General features: G+C 45.4%; 1 protein-coding gene across 1 annotated transcript in view; it reads right to left on the minus strand.

The window, feature by feature from the left end:
* Window positions 1-12,836, minus strand: part of nrde2 (NRDE-2, necessary for RNA interference, domain containing) — a 71,522-nt gene that overhangs the window by 20,987 nt on the left and 37,699 nt on the right. The gene's annotated exons all lie outside the window — the stretch shown is intronic.

Consider the following 12,836-nt stretch of genomic DNA (forward strand, 5'->3'; position numbering starts at 1 on the left):
CAGGATGCTGCCTGGATTGAAAAGCACGTCTTATGAGGATAGGTTGAGTGAGCTGGGGCTTTTCTCTTTGGAGAGGAGGAGGATGAGAGGTGACTTGATAGAGGTGTACAAGATGATAAGAGGCATAGATCGAGTGGCCAGTCGGAGACCTTTTCCAAGGGCAGAAATGGCTAACACAAGGGGGCATAATTTTCAGGTGATTGGAGGAAAGTACGGGGGGGGGGTGGGTGCGGATATCAGAGCCATGTTTTTTTATCACACACACACACACACACAGAGTGGTGGGTGCGTGGAATGCGCTGGCAAGGGTGCTGGTAGAGGTAGATACATCAGGGACATTTAGAAGACGCTTAGATAGCCACATGGATGATAGAAAAATGGAGGGCTACGTGGGAGGGAATGGTTAGATAGATCTTAGAGTAGGTTAAAGGTCAGCATGACATCATGGGCCGAAGGGCCTGTACTGTGCTGTAATGTTCTATATGTGACAATAATAAACCAATACGGATTATTTAAAATGTCTTGTTCCAATTATTCTTACAAAAGATCACTTTCAAGTAAATAATTAACTAAAATAACAAATAAGGATAATAAAATCACTCCTTTGCCATGTACACTGTGGGTTATAACATTAAATATTAATAATAAAAATGCAATATTAATAGAGAAAATAAAACTGCAGATGCTGGAAATATGAAATAAAAACAAAGTGCTGGAAACACAGCAGGTCAGGCAGCAGCTGTGGAGAGAGAAAAAGAGTTGACACTTCAAGTCTGAAACTTGATCAGAAGGGTTGCAATAGGTTTTCAGGAAGGGTGGCCTTTCTCACCAGGGCTAATTTCATGGCTTCCTTCAGAATCTACCTCCTGTCATGTCAGATTTGTTGGTACCATGTTTCTTTCAACCCATGACTGAACTTCTTTGTCAGAAATATATAACGACTGAAAAATCAGATGGCAAATACCAACTAGAATGGTTGAAGAGGATACGAAATAAAATCTATTCTCACAGTTGTCAAATACAATAGGCTCTAAGTGAGGCCATTCCAGAACACTGAAAACTCTGCTGACTGCAGTCTCAAATGTGACAAAGCAATTTTTTTTTAAAAAGACCATCTGCTTTGGAGTTAAGTTTTCACTGTTAGTGCTCTGTCCATGTCTGATCCAAGAGCTGGCTCTCAGTACACTGGCTGGGATCACTGACTTCATCTCAAAGGACTTACTCAATCCTTCCCCAGCCCTGGTTACAACACTCTTGCACTCCCTACCTCAAGCCTATGGCCAGTGCTACTGCCAAGGACCAACAGAACTGCCCCCACCTGCCAGCCAGACTGCTGTGGTATCTCCTCGAGTTAGGCAGTGCTGAGCATGGGTTTGAAAAGAAATGAGGAAAAAGGAGGGGAGGGGAGTTAAAGAGAAGAGTAATTGTCAAAGTAAACTGGATCAATCAGTGAGCACTGGAGTGCAGCTACAGATTCTGCTCATGTCACTATGGGCTGTTCCCTGCTCTCTCATGACCCCATCTAGACCATAAGTCATCAGATAGAGAGAAGATTTGAAAGTACATACCATAACTAAATTGAACAGAAGGAAATGTTTTTATTTTCTTAATTCTAAAATCTTCCAGAAGGGTCAGCAAATCAGTTTAAACCCACCACACAATGTTCAATTCAGTTGAAGATGTTCATTTGGAACAGCAATATTGATTACAAAGCATACACTCAAAAAGCCCTCCAAGTACTACTTGAATGTGCACTTGAGATAAAATTCTGCCAACAGTTGAGGAGCACCCAGGAATGCTGACACATTAACACAATGAAACCTGCTGGGTCTTCTGCTTCAGAGGCACAGACAGCCATCAAAACCCTGCTGAGGTTGTTCATTGCAAGTCCTCCTTTACCCTCTGTTAAAGACTGCAAATGGCTGAAAGGATTTGCATTTATATAGCGTCTTTCTTGACTTTGCAATGTCTCAATGTACTTTAGTGTAGGAAGTGTGGCAATTGGTGATCTTGGACAGATACATGGATAGGAAAGGCTTAAAGGGATATGGGCCAAACGCAGGCAAATGGGACTAGTTTAAATGGGCGTCTTGGTCGGCATGAATGAGTTGGGCCGAAGGGCCTGCTGCTGTGCTGTATCACTACATGACTCAAACTTATGCACAGCAAGCTCTCACAAACAGCAATGTGATCATTAAATGAAGTTAGTTGAGGGATAATTATTGACAGACACTGACATTTCACTGCTCCTCTTCAAGACTGTGGACGGTATCTTCCACGTCCACCCTCTCTGGCCACCTCACCCACTGGTCCAGCACACCAAGTGCTGAATGGGAACACAACTATGTTTTGTGTTCTGGTCTCTGGTGGGACACTGAACCCACAACTCTCTGCCTCAGTACTGAGACAGCTACCCACTGAGCCAAATTAGGTCCAAGACAAAAGTTAACCACCAGAGATTGTTATCATCAAATCCTGAAATAAAGCTACCAGGCAAATTAACAACTGCTTTATAGTTTCTTGACTAAAGCCCTGGCACATGAGAATTAACTTCACCATGCCATTGCAGCCATCCAGGAGAGAAATAAAGGAGTCACGTTGCTTAGAGTGTCAGCAAACATAGGGTGGGGTTAAGTGGGTTTTCCTCTGTACTGTTGGAAATACAGACACAACCACTGACTGAGTAACTGGAGGGTTGTACTCAATGACTTAATGCCCACAGGAGGGTCTTCTGTGGAGTGTAGCCCAGTGATTCACTCGGTTATCACAATAATACTCATTTATACCAGGTTAAGAACATGTCTGCAGTTCTATAAACATGAACCATAAAAAGTGAAAACAATGAGAATAAAAACCGCCATGATTTCTGCCGCTTCAATCCGAGGCTTACATAAAGGGAGACGGCAATTTGTATTATTCACAGGCAAGAGCAATATGTCCCCTCTTGTTGACGAGGAACGCTGACACTTAATCTGCTTGATATTTCCTAAAGTCTCTGCAATTTGTACCCTGTCACCAAGTGCAGCAATGAAAATCCACTGGGAATGTGCACTGTTGGCCCATCCTTAATCCACGGAAAATCCATACACTTAGCCAGAAGTAATTAAACTTCTGCACTGCACTGTCATGCTGCGGTAGAACAGTGAATCCACCGGGAAGTCTAAATTACCAACAGATCACAATGACATCTCAGATATTTTACTGAACACGAGCATCATCTGAAAATGAGGAATCCTCTGACTGCTCTCCCTGGTGGATGTAAAGGACCTTCTGGCACTGTTCTAAAAACAGGGAGTTCTCCCTGGTGCCTTGGCCGACATTTAACTCTCAGCTAACATGGCTGGGGGCAGGTTATCCAGTCAGTATCACGTTGCTGCTTGCGAGAACTTGCTGGGCAGAACTTGGCACCAGCACCTCTACTTCCTCAGACGGCTAAGGAATTTCTGCATGTCCCCGTTGACCCTCACCAATTTTTATAGATGCATCATAGAGAGCATCCGGTCCGGATGCATCACAGCTTGGCATGTCAACAGCTCTGCCCAAGACCACAAGAAATTGCACAGGGTTGTGAACACAGCCCAGTCCATCACGAAAACCAGCCTCCCCTCCACTGACTCTGTCTATACTTCCCTTCCCGATACCTCGAGGAAGCAGCCAACATAATCAAAGACCCCTCCCACCCCAGTCATTCCCTCTTCTTCCCCCTATCGGGTAGAAGATACAAAAGCGTGAAAACACAACCACCAGGGTCAAGGACAGTTTTTATCCCGCTGTTTTAAGACTCTTGTACTGTAAAGATGAACTCTTGACCTCACAATCTACCTCATCATAGCCCTTGCACCTTATTTGTCTACCTGCACTGCACTTCCTCTGTGACTGTAACACTACATTCTGCGTTGTTATTGCTTTTTCCTTGCACTACCTCAACGTACTTACATATGGAATGATCTGTCTGGATGGCATGCACACAAAGCTTTTCACTGTACAGTAATAAACCAATTACTCCCTATGCCCCAACAGTTCTACACTTCAGGGGGACTTCATTGGCTGTAAAGCACTTTGGGACGTTTGATGCTGTGGAAGCAGAGTTCAGGGGGTGAAAAGCAAAGGTTTTCTGAACACCAAGACCTTTCCAACTCCCACCATTTAAAAAAAATACCCCATGTTTCAGTTGTTCCAGCCAAAGTGGATGGCCTTGCATTTTCCCACATCATATTTTCCGCAGAGGAAAGGGAGGGCTGTTTGGAGAATCAACATGGATTTATGAAAAGGAACAGGTGACAATTAGAGATTTTTGAAGTTATAGTTAACTGAATAGATAAGTGTGAACCAGTTGATGTGGTGAATGTGCACTTTCAGAAGGCCTTCAATAAGGAGTTACTAAACAAAACTAGAGCACAGGGTATGGTGGGAAACATGCTGGCATGGGTTGAGGAATTAAAAAGAAGCTGGAATAAACATTTTCAGGTTGCAAAGCTGTGACCACAGTGGGGTGCTGCTGGGATTTGTGCTGGCGCCCAGCTGTGTACCATCTGTATCAGTGACTTGGACAAAAGGATCAAATACAAGGTTCCCACATGTACTGATGATACGGAGCTGGGTATCAGTGCAGGTGAGAAGGATGCAGAGAGAATTCAGCAAGCCATTCAGTGAATGGGCAAGGTCATGGCAGACAGAATATAATGTGGAAAAATACAAGGCCATCCACTTCTGCTGGAACAACTGAAATGCAGAGCACTTTGTTTTTAAATGGTGAGAGTTTTAAGGTGTTGGTGTTCAGAAGACCCTACACAAATCACTGTAAGTTAATATACATGTTCAGCAAGCAAGGAGATAAATAATTTATTTGCATTTATTGCAAGATGGCTTGATAAAACCAATTATTTGGGACTCCTGACACCACCTATGGAATATTATGGATAGATTTGGTCTCCCTACCCACGAAGGGATTTCTTGGATAGGGAGACCAAATCAGGTACTAAAGAAGGGATTTCTTGCAATGAAAAGAGTGCAGACAAGGTTCCATCAAATTGATTCCTAGGATGGTGGGTTTGTCATACTAAGGTAGACTAGGCAGAAGAATAAGCTGTGAACTTAAAGAAACTTACAAAATTCTGACAGGGCTCAATAGGAGAGATGTGGGGATGATGCCCCTTTTGGCTTGGGTGCCCAGAACCAGTAGTCACTGTCTCAAAATGAAAGTCGGCCAGTCTGGACAGAGATGAGAAGAAATTTTTTCACGTAGAGGGGAGTGCACCTTTGGAAACCTCAACCCAAACCGCCTGTAGAAGCCCTACATGGCTACTTACTGCCGGAAGACAGAAGTCAAGAGGCGAATGCTCGCCAATTTTTTTTTATATAGATGCACCACAGAAAGCATCCTATCCTGATGCATCATGGCTTGGTATGGCAACTGCTCTGTTCAAGACTGCAAAACATTGCAGAGAGTTGTGAACGCAGCCCAGTCCATCACACAAACCAGCCTCCCCTCCACTGACTCTGTCCACACTTCTCGCTGCCTCAGGAAAGCAGTCAACATAATCAAAGACCCTTCCCACCCCAGTCATTCTCTCTTCTCCCCTCTCCCATCGGGCAGAATATACAAAAGCTTGAGAACACGTACCACCGGACTCAAGGACAGCTTCTATCCTGCTGTTATAACTTGAATAGACCTCTTATACGATAATGATCAACTCTTGATCTCTCAATTTACCTCGTTGTGGCCCTTACACTTTATTTACCTACCTGCACTGCACTCTCCGTAACTGTAACATTATATTCTGCATTTATTTTCCCCTTACCTCGAAGTACTTGTGTATGGAATGATCTGTCTGGATGGCACACAAACAAAAACTTTTTACCGTATCTTGGTGCATTTGACAGAAATAAACTAATTACAATTTAGAACCTCTGTTAGATCAGGTCTAATTGGACAAGGCACAGCTTAAAAAAAGGTGAGAAAAAGATTACAAGGATGATCCCAGAACCGAGAAGTTAGAACCATCAGGAAAGGCAGAAACTAGGGCTCTTTTCTCTGGAAATGAGAAGGCAGATGGGTGACACGATGAACACTTCTAAATCAGCAGGATTTACAGATTGATTGGGATAATGTGTGCATTAGTGACAAGCAATTTGTCCTGCAGTTTCATTAATTCCCATTTCTTGCTTCAAAGGGTGAACAGAGGCACAACCTGAACAAGCAGACTGTTCCACAGAGGGTGAGACAATGGGAGGCAAACAAGCGGATTCACCATGTCACATCAGGTCAGAATCATTATCACTGACTTATATGTCGTGAAATTTGTTGTTTTGCAGCAGCAGTACAGTGCAAAGACATGAAATTACTAGAAACCACAAAATAAATAGTGTGAAAGGGAAAAGGAATAACAAGGTAGCGTTCATGGACCGTTCAGAAATCTGGTGGCGGAGGGTAAGAAGCTGCTCCTGAATCATTGAGTGTGGGTCTTCAGGCTCCTGTGCCTCCTCTCCAATGGTAGTAACAAGAAGAGGGCATGTCCCAGGTCGTGAGGGTCCTTAGTGAAGGATGCCGCCCTCTTGAGGCGCCGCCTCTTGAAGATGTCCTCGATGGCGGGGAGGGTTGTGCTCGTGATGGAGCTGGCTGAGTCTATAAGCCTCTGCAGCCTCTTGTGATCCTACACATTGGAGCCTCCATACCAGGCTGTGAATCAACCAGTCAGAATGTTCTCCACTGTAGAGCTATAGAAATTTGTAAGAGCCTTTAGTGACATACTAAATCTCCTCAAACTGGCCTGCCACTGGCATGCCTTCTTCATGATTACATCAATGTGTTGGGCCCAGGATAGATCCTCGAAGACGTTGATACCCAGGAACTTGAAGCTGCTCACCCTTCCAACCGCTGACCTCTCAATGAGGACCGGTGTGTGTTCTCCCGACTTCCCCTTCCTGAAGTCCACAATCAACCCTTGGTCTTGCTGACGTTGAGTGTGAGGTTGTTGTTGTGACACCACTCAACCAGCCAATTCATCTCACTCCTGTCCGCCTCCTCGTCGCCATCTGAGATTCCACCAACAACAGTGGTGTCATCAGTGAATTTATAGATGGCATTTGAGCTGTGTCTAGTCACACAGTCACGAGTGTAGAGAGAGTAGAGCAGTGGGCTAAGCACGCATCCTTGAGGTGCGCCTGTGTTGATTGTCAGCGAGGAGGAGATGTTACCACCGATACGCACTGAATGTGGTCTCCCGATAAGGAAGTCGAGGATCCAGTTGCAGAGGGAGGTACAGAGGCTCAGGTTTTGAAAGTCTGGTGCATCGTGGATATTCTTGACCAGAGGGCAGGTCACTGACTGCTGACAGATATGTCAGGGAGCAACGTTGGCAAAGGAAGGGAGGCAGGGAAGGAGACCAGCCGGGAGTTCCAAAGACGATGCTAACAATGTGGCTCACAACAAGCAAAGTGGAGCAATTCAGTGAGAAAGACTAAGTAAGTGCTAGGGTGATGACCCACTCTCGCTCGACACTCAGTCTACACTGAAAGTGGGTTGACTGCGGGGTCACTGGTTAAGCTCACAGCTTACATGCAGATATAGGATACAGATGACAGATGCAGGCAGACAAATTTAAGAACAATGCTCCACAGGCTCTCTTGACTGGCAAAGATGAGGTCATTGAGCGGTCAAATAAGGCTGTGTGTAGTGATTGATGCTGCTCCCTGCATCTGGGCAGATGGGATTAGCATAGATAGGTGTCACAGTCAGCAGGGAGGAGCTGGGCCGAAGGGCCCGTTTCTGTGCTGTACAACTCCAGGACTCCGACTCCGAATGTGGGAGCTGAAAATGGAGAGAAGTGATTCTCCAACCTGCTCTCCGTTTGAGAGCTGTTTGCCACTGGGAGAATGAGAACACTAAACCTTTGACAATTCCTAGATAAAAAAACAAAATTCCAGCAGATTGAATTAGTTACACTGGGATTTACACATAACTCCTGCACAACAAATTATTCTGGAGCACAAGTACATTGATGTGTTTGTAGATGCTACATAAAGCTGTGTGAAGACATCAGTAATACATTGACACACTTGCCAAAAGGCAGTTTCTGGTGGCTTAAGCCAGCGATAATGGATGCTGTGTTATTCTGAAGGTGCTAACTCTCCCTTGGATCCAGTTCACTGGACAATGATGTGCACACACGTAACTTCTCACAGCGGGAGTCATTACATGCCGGCCCACTCTCTCTCAGCTCAGGAGCACAGAGTCCATTGCAGTGCTCTTGATCTGCTTAATGTTGATGTGAGATTAAGGGAATGTAGCCCATTTATTTTATTAGGCATTTATTGATACTAATCCCTACAGAAGTGGGAAAGGGGAAACAGTAAAATATACAAATCTCATTCTTGAAAGGATAAATTTACAGTTACACGGTCTGTCAAACCCTGGATATCCTAATTTGCTTCACTGCCAATGGAGTACTTTTGATGGACAGGTTTTCAGAATGCAGGAACGTGGCAACATTTCTCCCCAAACTAAACCAGTGTCCCGTTGATCCAATGACCAGACTGTTGCCTCAGCTTGAACACGCATCAGGACTCGATACACAGTGGTGATTATGTCAATTTTTGGAAGAGAAAGACTTGCATTTATATTGCAAGTTTCACAACTTGAACATCTTATAGCACTTTACAAAAAATGATGTACTTTTTACAGGATAATCAATGTTATAATATAAGAAAGCCAAGAGCCAATTTATGAACAGCAAAATCCAACAAACAGCAATGTGATAACGACCAGATGACCACTTGGTAATGTTGGTTGAGGCAGGAACATTGGCCAGGACATCTGGATAACTCATATCCTCTTAAATAGTGCAATGGTATCATTTATATCTGCAGAGCAGGTGGAGTCCTGGATTTAAGCTTCATCTGAAAAAGGGCACCCACCCCTTTCCCCCAACAGTACAGAAACGGCAGACTTCAACTGAGACTGGACTCCAGGGAAAAGTACCCCAGCAGATTCTGAGAGATAGACCTTGTTTGCATTTGGAAAAGCAAGAATTGATTAGGGATACTGTGTTTGTGTGCGAGAAACTGTGTTTCATGACTTTGAATTTTTTTTAATTTGAAGAGGTGGTCAGAGAATTGATGAGGGTAGGGTAGCAGACGTTGTCTATATGGACTTTGGCAAGGCCCTACATGGTAGGCTGATCCAGAAGGTTAAATCACATGGGATCCGGGGTAGCTAGCCAACTGGATACAGAATTGGCTTGGTGGTAGGAGTCAGAGGGTGGTAGTGGATGGTTGTTTCACAGATTGGAGGCCTGTGACCAGTGGTGTACCACAGGGATCAGTGCTGAGTCCTCTACTGTTCGTCATCTATATGAATAATTAAGATGAACCATAGAACCATACAGCACAAAACAGGCCCTTCGGCCCACCATGCTGTGCCGTTCATCAAACCACCCTCACACTATCTAACCCTTTCCTCCCGCATATCCCTCTATCTCACATTCCTCCATGTGCCTATCCAAAAAACTTGAACCTGTCCAATGTATCTGCCTCCACCACCACCCCAGGCAGTGCATTCCATGCACCAACCACTCTCTGGGTGAAAAACCTCCCTCTGACATCTCCCCTGAACCTCCCACCCAATACCTTAAAGCCATGCCCTCTCGTCTTGAGCATTGGTGCCCTGGGAAGGAGGCGCTGGCTGTCTACTCTATCTATTCCTCTCAGTATTTTATATACCTCTATCATGTCTCCAGTGAATAAAGCCCTAGCACCTTAAGCCTCTCCTCATATTCCATACGCTCTAATCCAGGCAGCATCCTGGTAAATCTCCTCTGCACCCTCTCCAACGCCTCCACATCCTTCCTATAATGCGGCGACCAGAGCTGAACACAGTAGTCTAAGTGTGGTCCAACTAGAGAATGCAGGTGGCATGGTTAGTAAGTTTGCAGATGACAACAAAATTGTGGTATACTGGACAATGAAAAAAGGTTATCTATGATTACAACAGGATCTAGATCAACTGGGAAAGTGGGCCAAGGAATGGCAGATGGAAATTAACTCAGGTAAGTGTGAAGTTAAACCAGGGCAGGACTTGCACAGTAAATGGCAGGGCCTTGGAGACTGTTGTGGAACAGAGAGACCGCGGGATACAAGTACTTAGTTCTCTGAAAGTGGCAACACAGGTGGACAGGTTGGTGAAGAAGGCGTATGGCATGCTTGCCTTGATCGGTGGAGGCAGTGAGTAGAGGAGTTGGGACGTCATGTTACAGCTGTACAATACATTGGTGAGACTGCATTTGGAGAGTTGTGCGCAGTCCTGGTCGCCCGGCTACAGGAAGGACATCATTAAGCCAGAAAAGGTGCAGAAAAGATTCACAGGGATGTTACTGGGATTGCAGCTTGAGTTATAAGGAGGGATTGGACAGACTGGGGATGTTTTCTGTACAGTGTACGAGTCTGAGGGGTGACCTTATAGAGCTATACAAAATCACGAGGGGCATAGGTAAGGTGAATGGTCACAGTCTTTTTCCTGGGGTAGGAGAGTCTAAAACTAGAGGGTATAGGTTTAGGCTGAGAGGGGAAAGGGACCCGAGGGGCAGGTTTTTCTACCCAGAGGGTGGTGGGTATATGGAACGAGCTGCCAGAGGAAGTGGGAGAGGCAGGCACAATTACATTTGAAAGGTTTAGAGGGATGTGGGCCAAATGCAGGCAAATGGGACGAGCTGAGGAAGGCACCTTGGTCGGCACAGACGAGTTGAGCCAAAGGGCCTGTTTCTGTGCTGTATAACTCTATGACTCAAGTCTTTGAAGTGGAATTTGAAACCAAGGCCTTCTGACAGAGGTGAGATTACCACCACCAAGCCAAAATATCCAGCCACCGATCTGTTTGGACATTGATAAATATATTTAATTTGAAAAGGTATGCTTATTAAATAATCTATTTAAAATAGAAATCCTTTGATAGGTACAAACACACTGAAGGACACAAAACTTATTGAACTAATGCCTTTGTTACTTCCACCCGAGACTAGTTCACATATCCAAAACCCCACTGCCCATTTCACACCAACCCCTTCACCCAGCCTGTGATCATAGGTTCCTGGTGCTGCTGTGCCTCAAGTTTAAAATTCTCTGCCTTATTCTGCTGATCTTCTAATGGCTTCACCCTCCAAATCTCTGCAACCTCAACCAACCCTCCAAAGTCTGTGAAAATCCATAACAAGCTGAGCCAAAGTCACAGATGGACGACTGACACAGGCAGAAATCAAGTTCGCTGAAGTTAGAGAGTTAATATCAAGTCCAGAAGGCTACAATGTGCCTCCAAGATGCATGTCCCTCTGCTTCTGAATTTGAGCACTTAATTGTTCTGCAAATGGCAGCCATACCTCCAGCCTGTACCCTGGCAAATCCTCCCTAAACCTTTTCACTTTTCTATTTCTTCTTTTAAAGCACCCCTTACAATCTACCTCTTTCACAAAGATTGGTATTTCCTTCTGCAACTCACTGTTGAATTGTCGTGGGATAACTTCCTCAATTAAAGGAGCTGTATGAATGGACACCAATATCCTTTTCTTCATATCTGGAACAAATGGAATTCCTGAGCACTACAAGTTCAGGATAATCCATTGGGATGATCAGTGCACAGATCTCTCAGCAGAAATAAAACCAGAAGGTGCTAGAAATAATCAGTAGGCCAGGCAGCATCTATGGAGAGGGAAACTGATTTAATGCTTCCGGTCATCCAGTGCTCCTGACGTGGCCTCCTCTACATCAGTGAGACCAGACGCAAACTGGGACAGCGCTTCACCGAGCATCTGCGCTCCGTCCGCCATTGCCATCTGGACCTCCCGGCTGCCGGCCATTTTAATTCTCCACCTCGTTCCCACATCAACATCTGTCCTCGGCCTCCTCTAATGCCGGAGTGAGGCTAAATGCAAACTAGAGGAACAGCACCACACATTCCACCTGGGTTGTCTGCAACCCAGAGGCATGAACATTAAATTCTCAAAATTCCAGTAAACTCCTGACCTGTCCCTTTTCTCTCTCCTCCTGATCTACCCAGTTCGTCCTCCACTCACCCCAGCCCCACATCACCCGTTTCTTTCCCTTCCTTCACCCCCTATAGGCTAAACTCAGGAAAATGGGATTAGCTTAGATAGGCATTTGGTCTGCATGGACCATTGAGCCGAAGGGTCTCTTTCTGTGCTGTATGACTCTCCATCTGCCCGTCACCCACACACTCCTCCCACTGGTTCCCCTCTCCCACTGTTCCCATCCGCCCTCCCCACCTCCTTTGATTCCACGCTCCGCCTGCCTCTCCCATCAGATTCCATCAGCCCTTTGTCGCCTCCACCTATCACCTCCCAGCTTCTGGTGCTATTCCCACTCTCCCCTTCCCCATGTACCTATCATCCCTCCTCAGCTGAATCCACCTATCGCCTGTCAGCTCTTGCTCCACCCCTTCCCGGCACCTTTTCAGACCGGCTGCTCCTCTATCTTTCAGTCCGGATGAAGGGTCTTCACTCAAAACGTCTATGTCCCTCCACAGGTGCTGCCTGACCCGCTGAGTTCCTCCAGCGTTTTGTGTGTTGCTTACGTTTCACACTGATGACCTTACATCAGAACTCCCAGCAGAGTCTATTTTACTGAAGGAAGACTTCTTTCATACAAAGCAATCTAACAGCCATGGCGTTGGTGGACATAAAGAGTGCCCACTGCTTCCAGCTCTACTCATTAAGACATCTTAACTGCTTTAAATTCTGCAGAGAACGTTCTCTTGTAAAACTATTCAACCACTTGGGGGCACTCCCCATCCACCTCTTAACCAACTGGCCTTTTCCAGTACTTGCATT

Source organism: Pristis pectinata, chromosome 1 (genome assembly GCF_009764475.1).
Source record: "Pristis pectinata isolate sPriPec2 chromosome 1, sPriPec2.1.pri, whole genome shotgun sequence".
NCBI classification, from domain to species: domain Eukaryota; kingdom Metazoa; phylum Chordata; class Chondrichthyes; order Rhinopristiformes; family Pristidae; genus Pristis; species Pristis pectinata.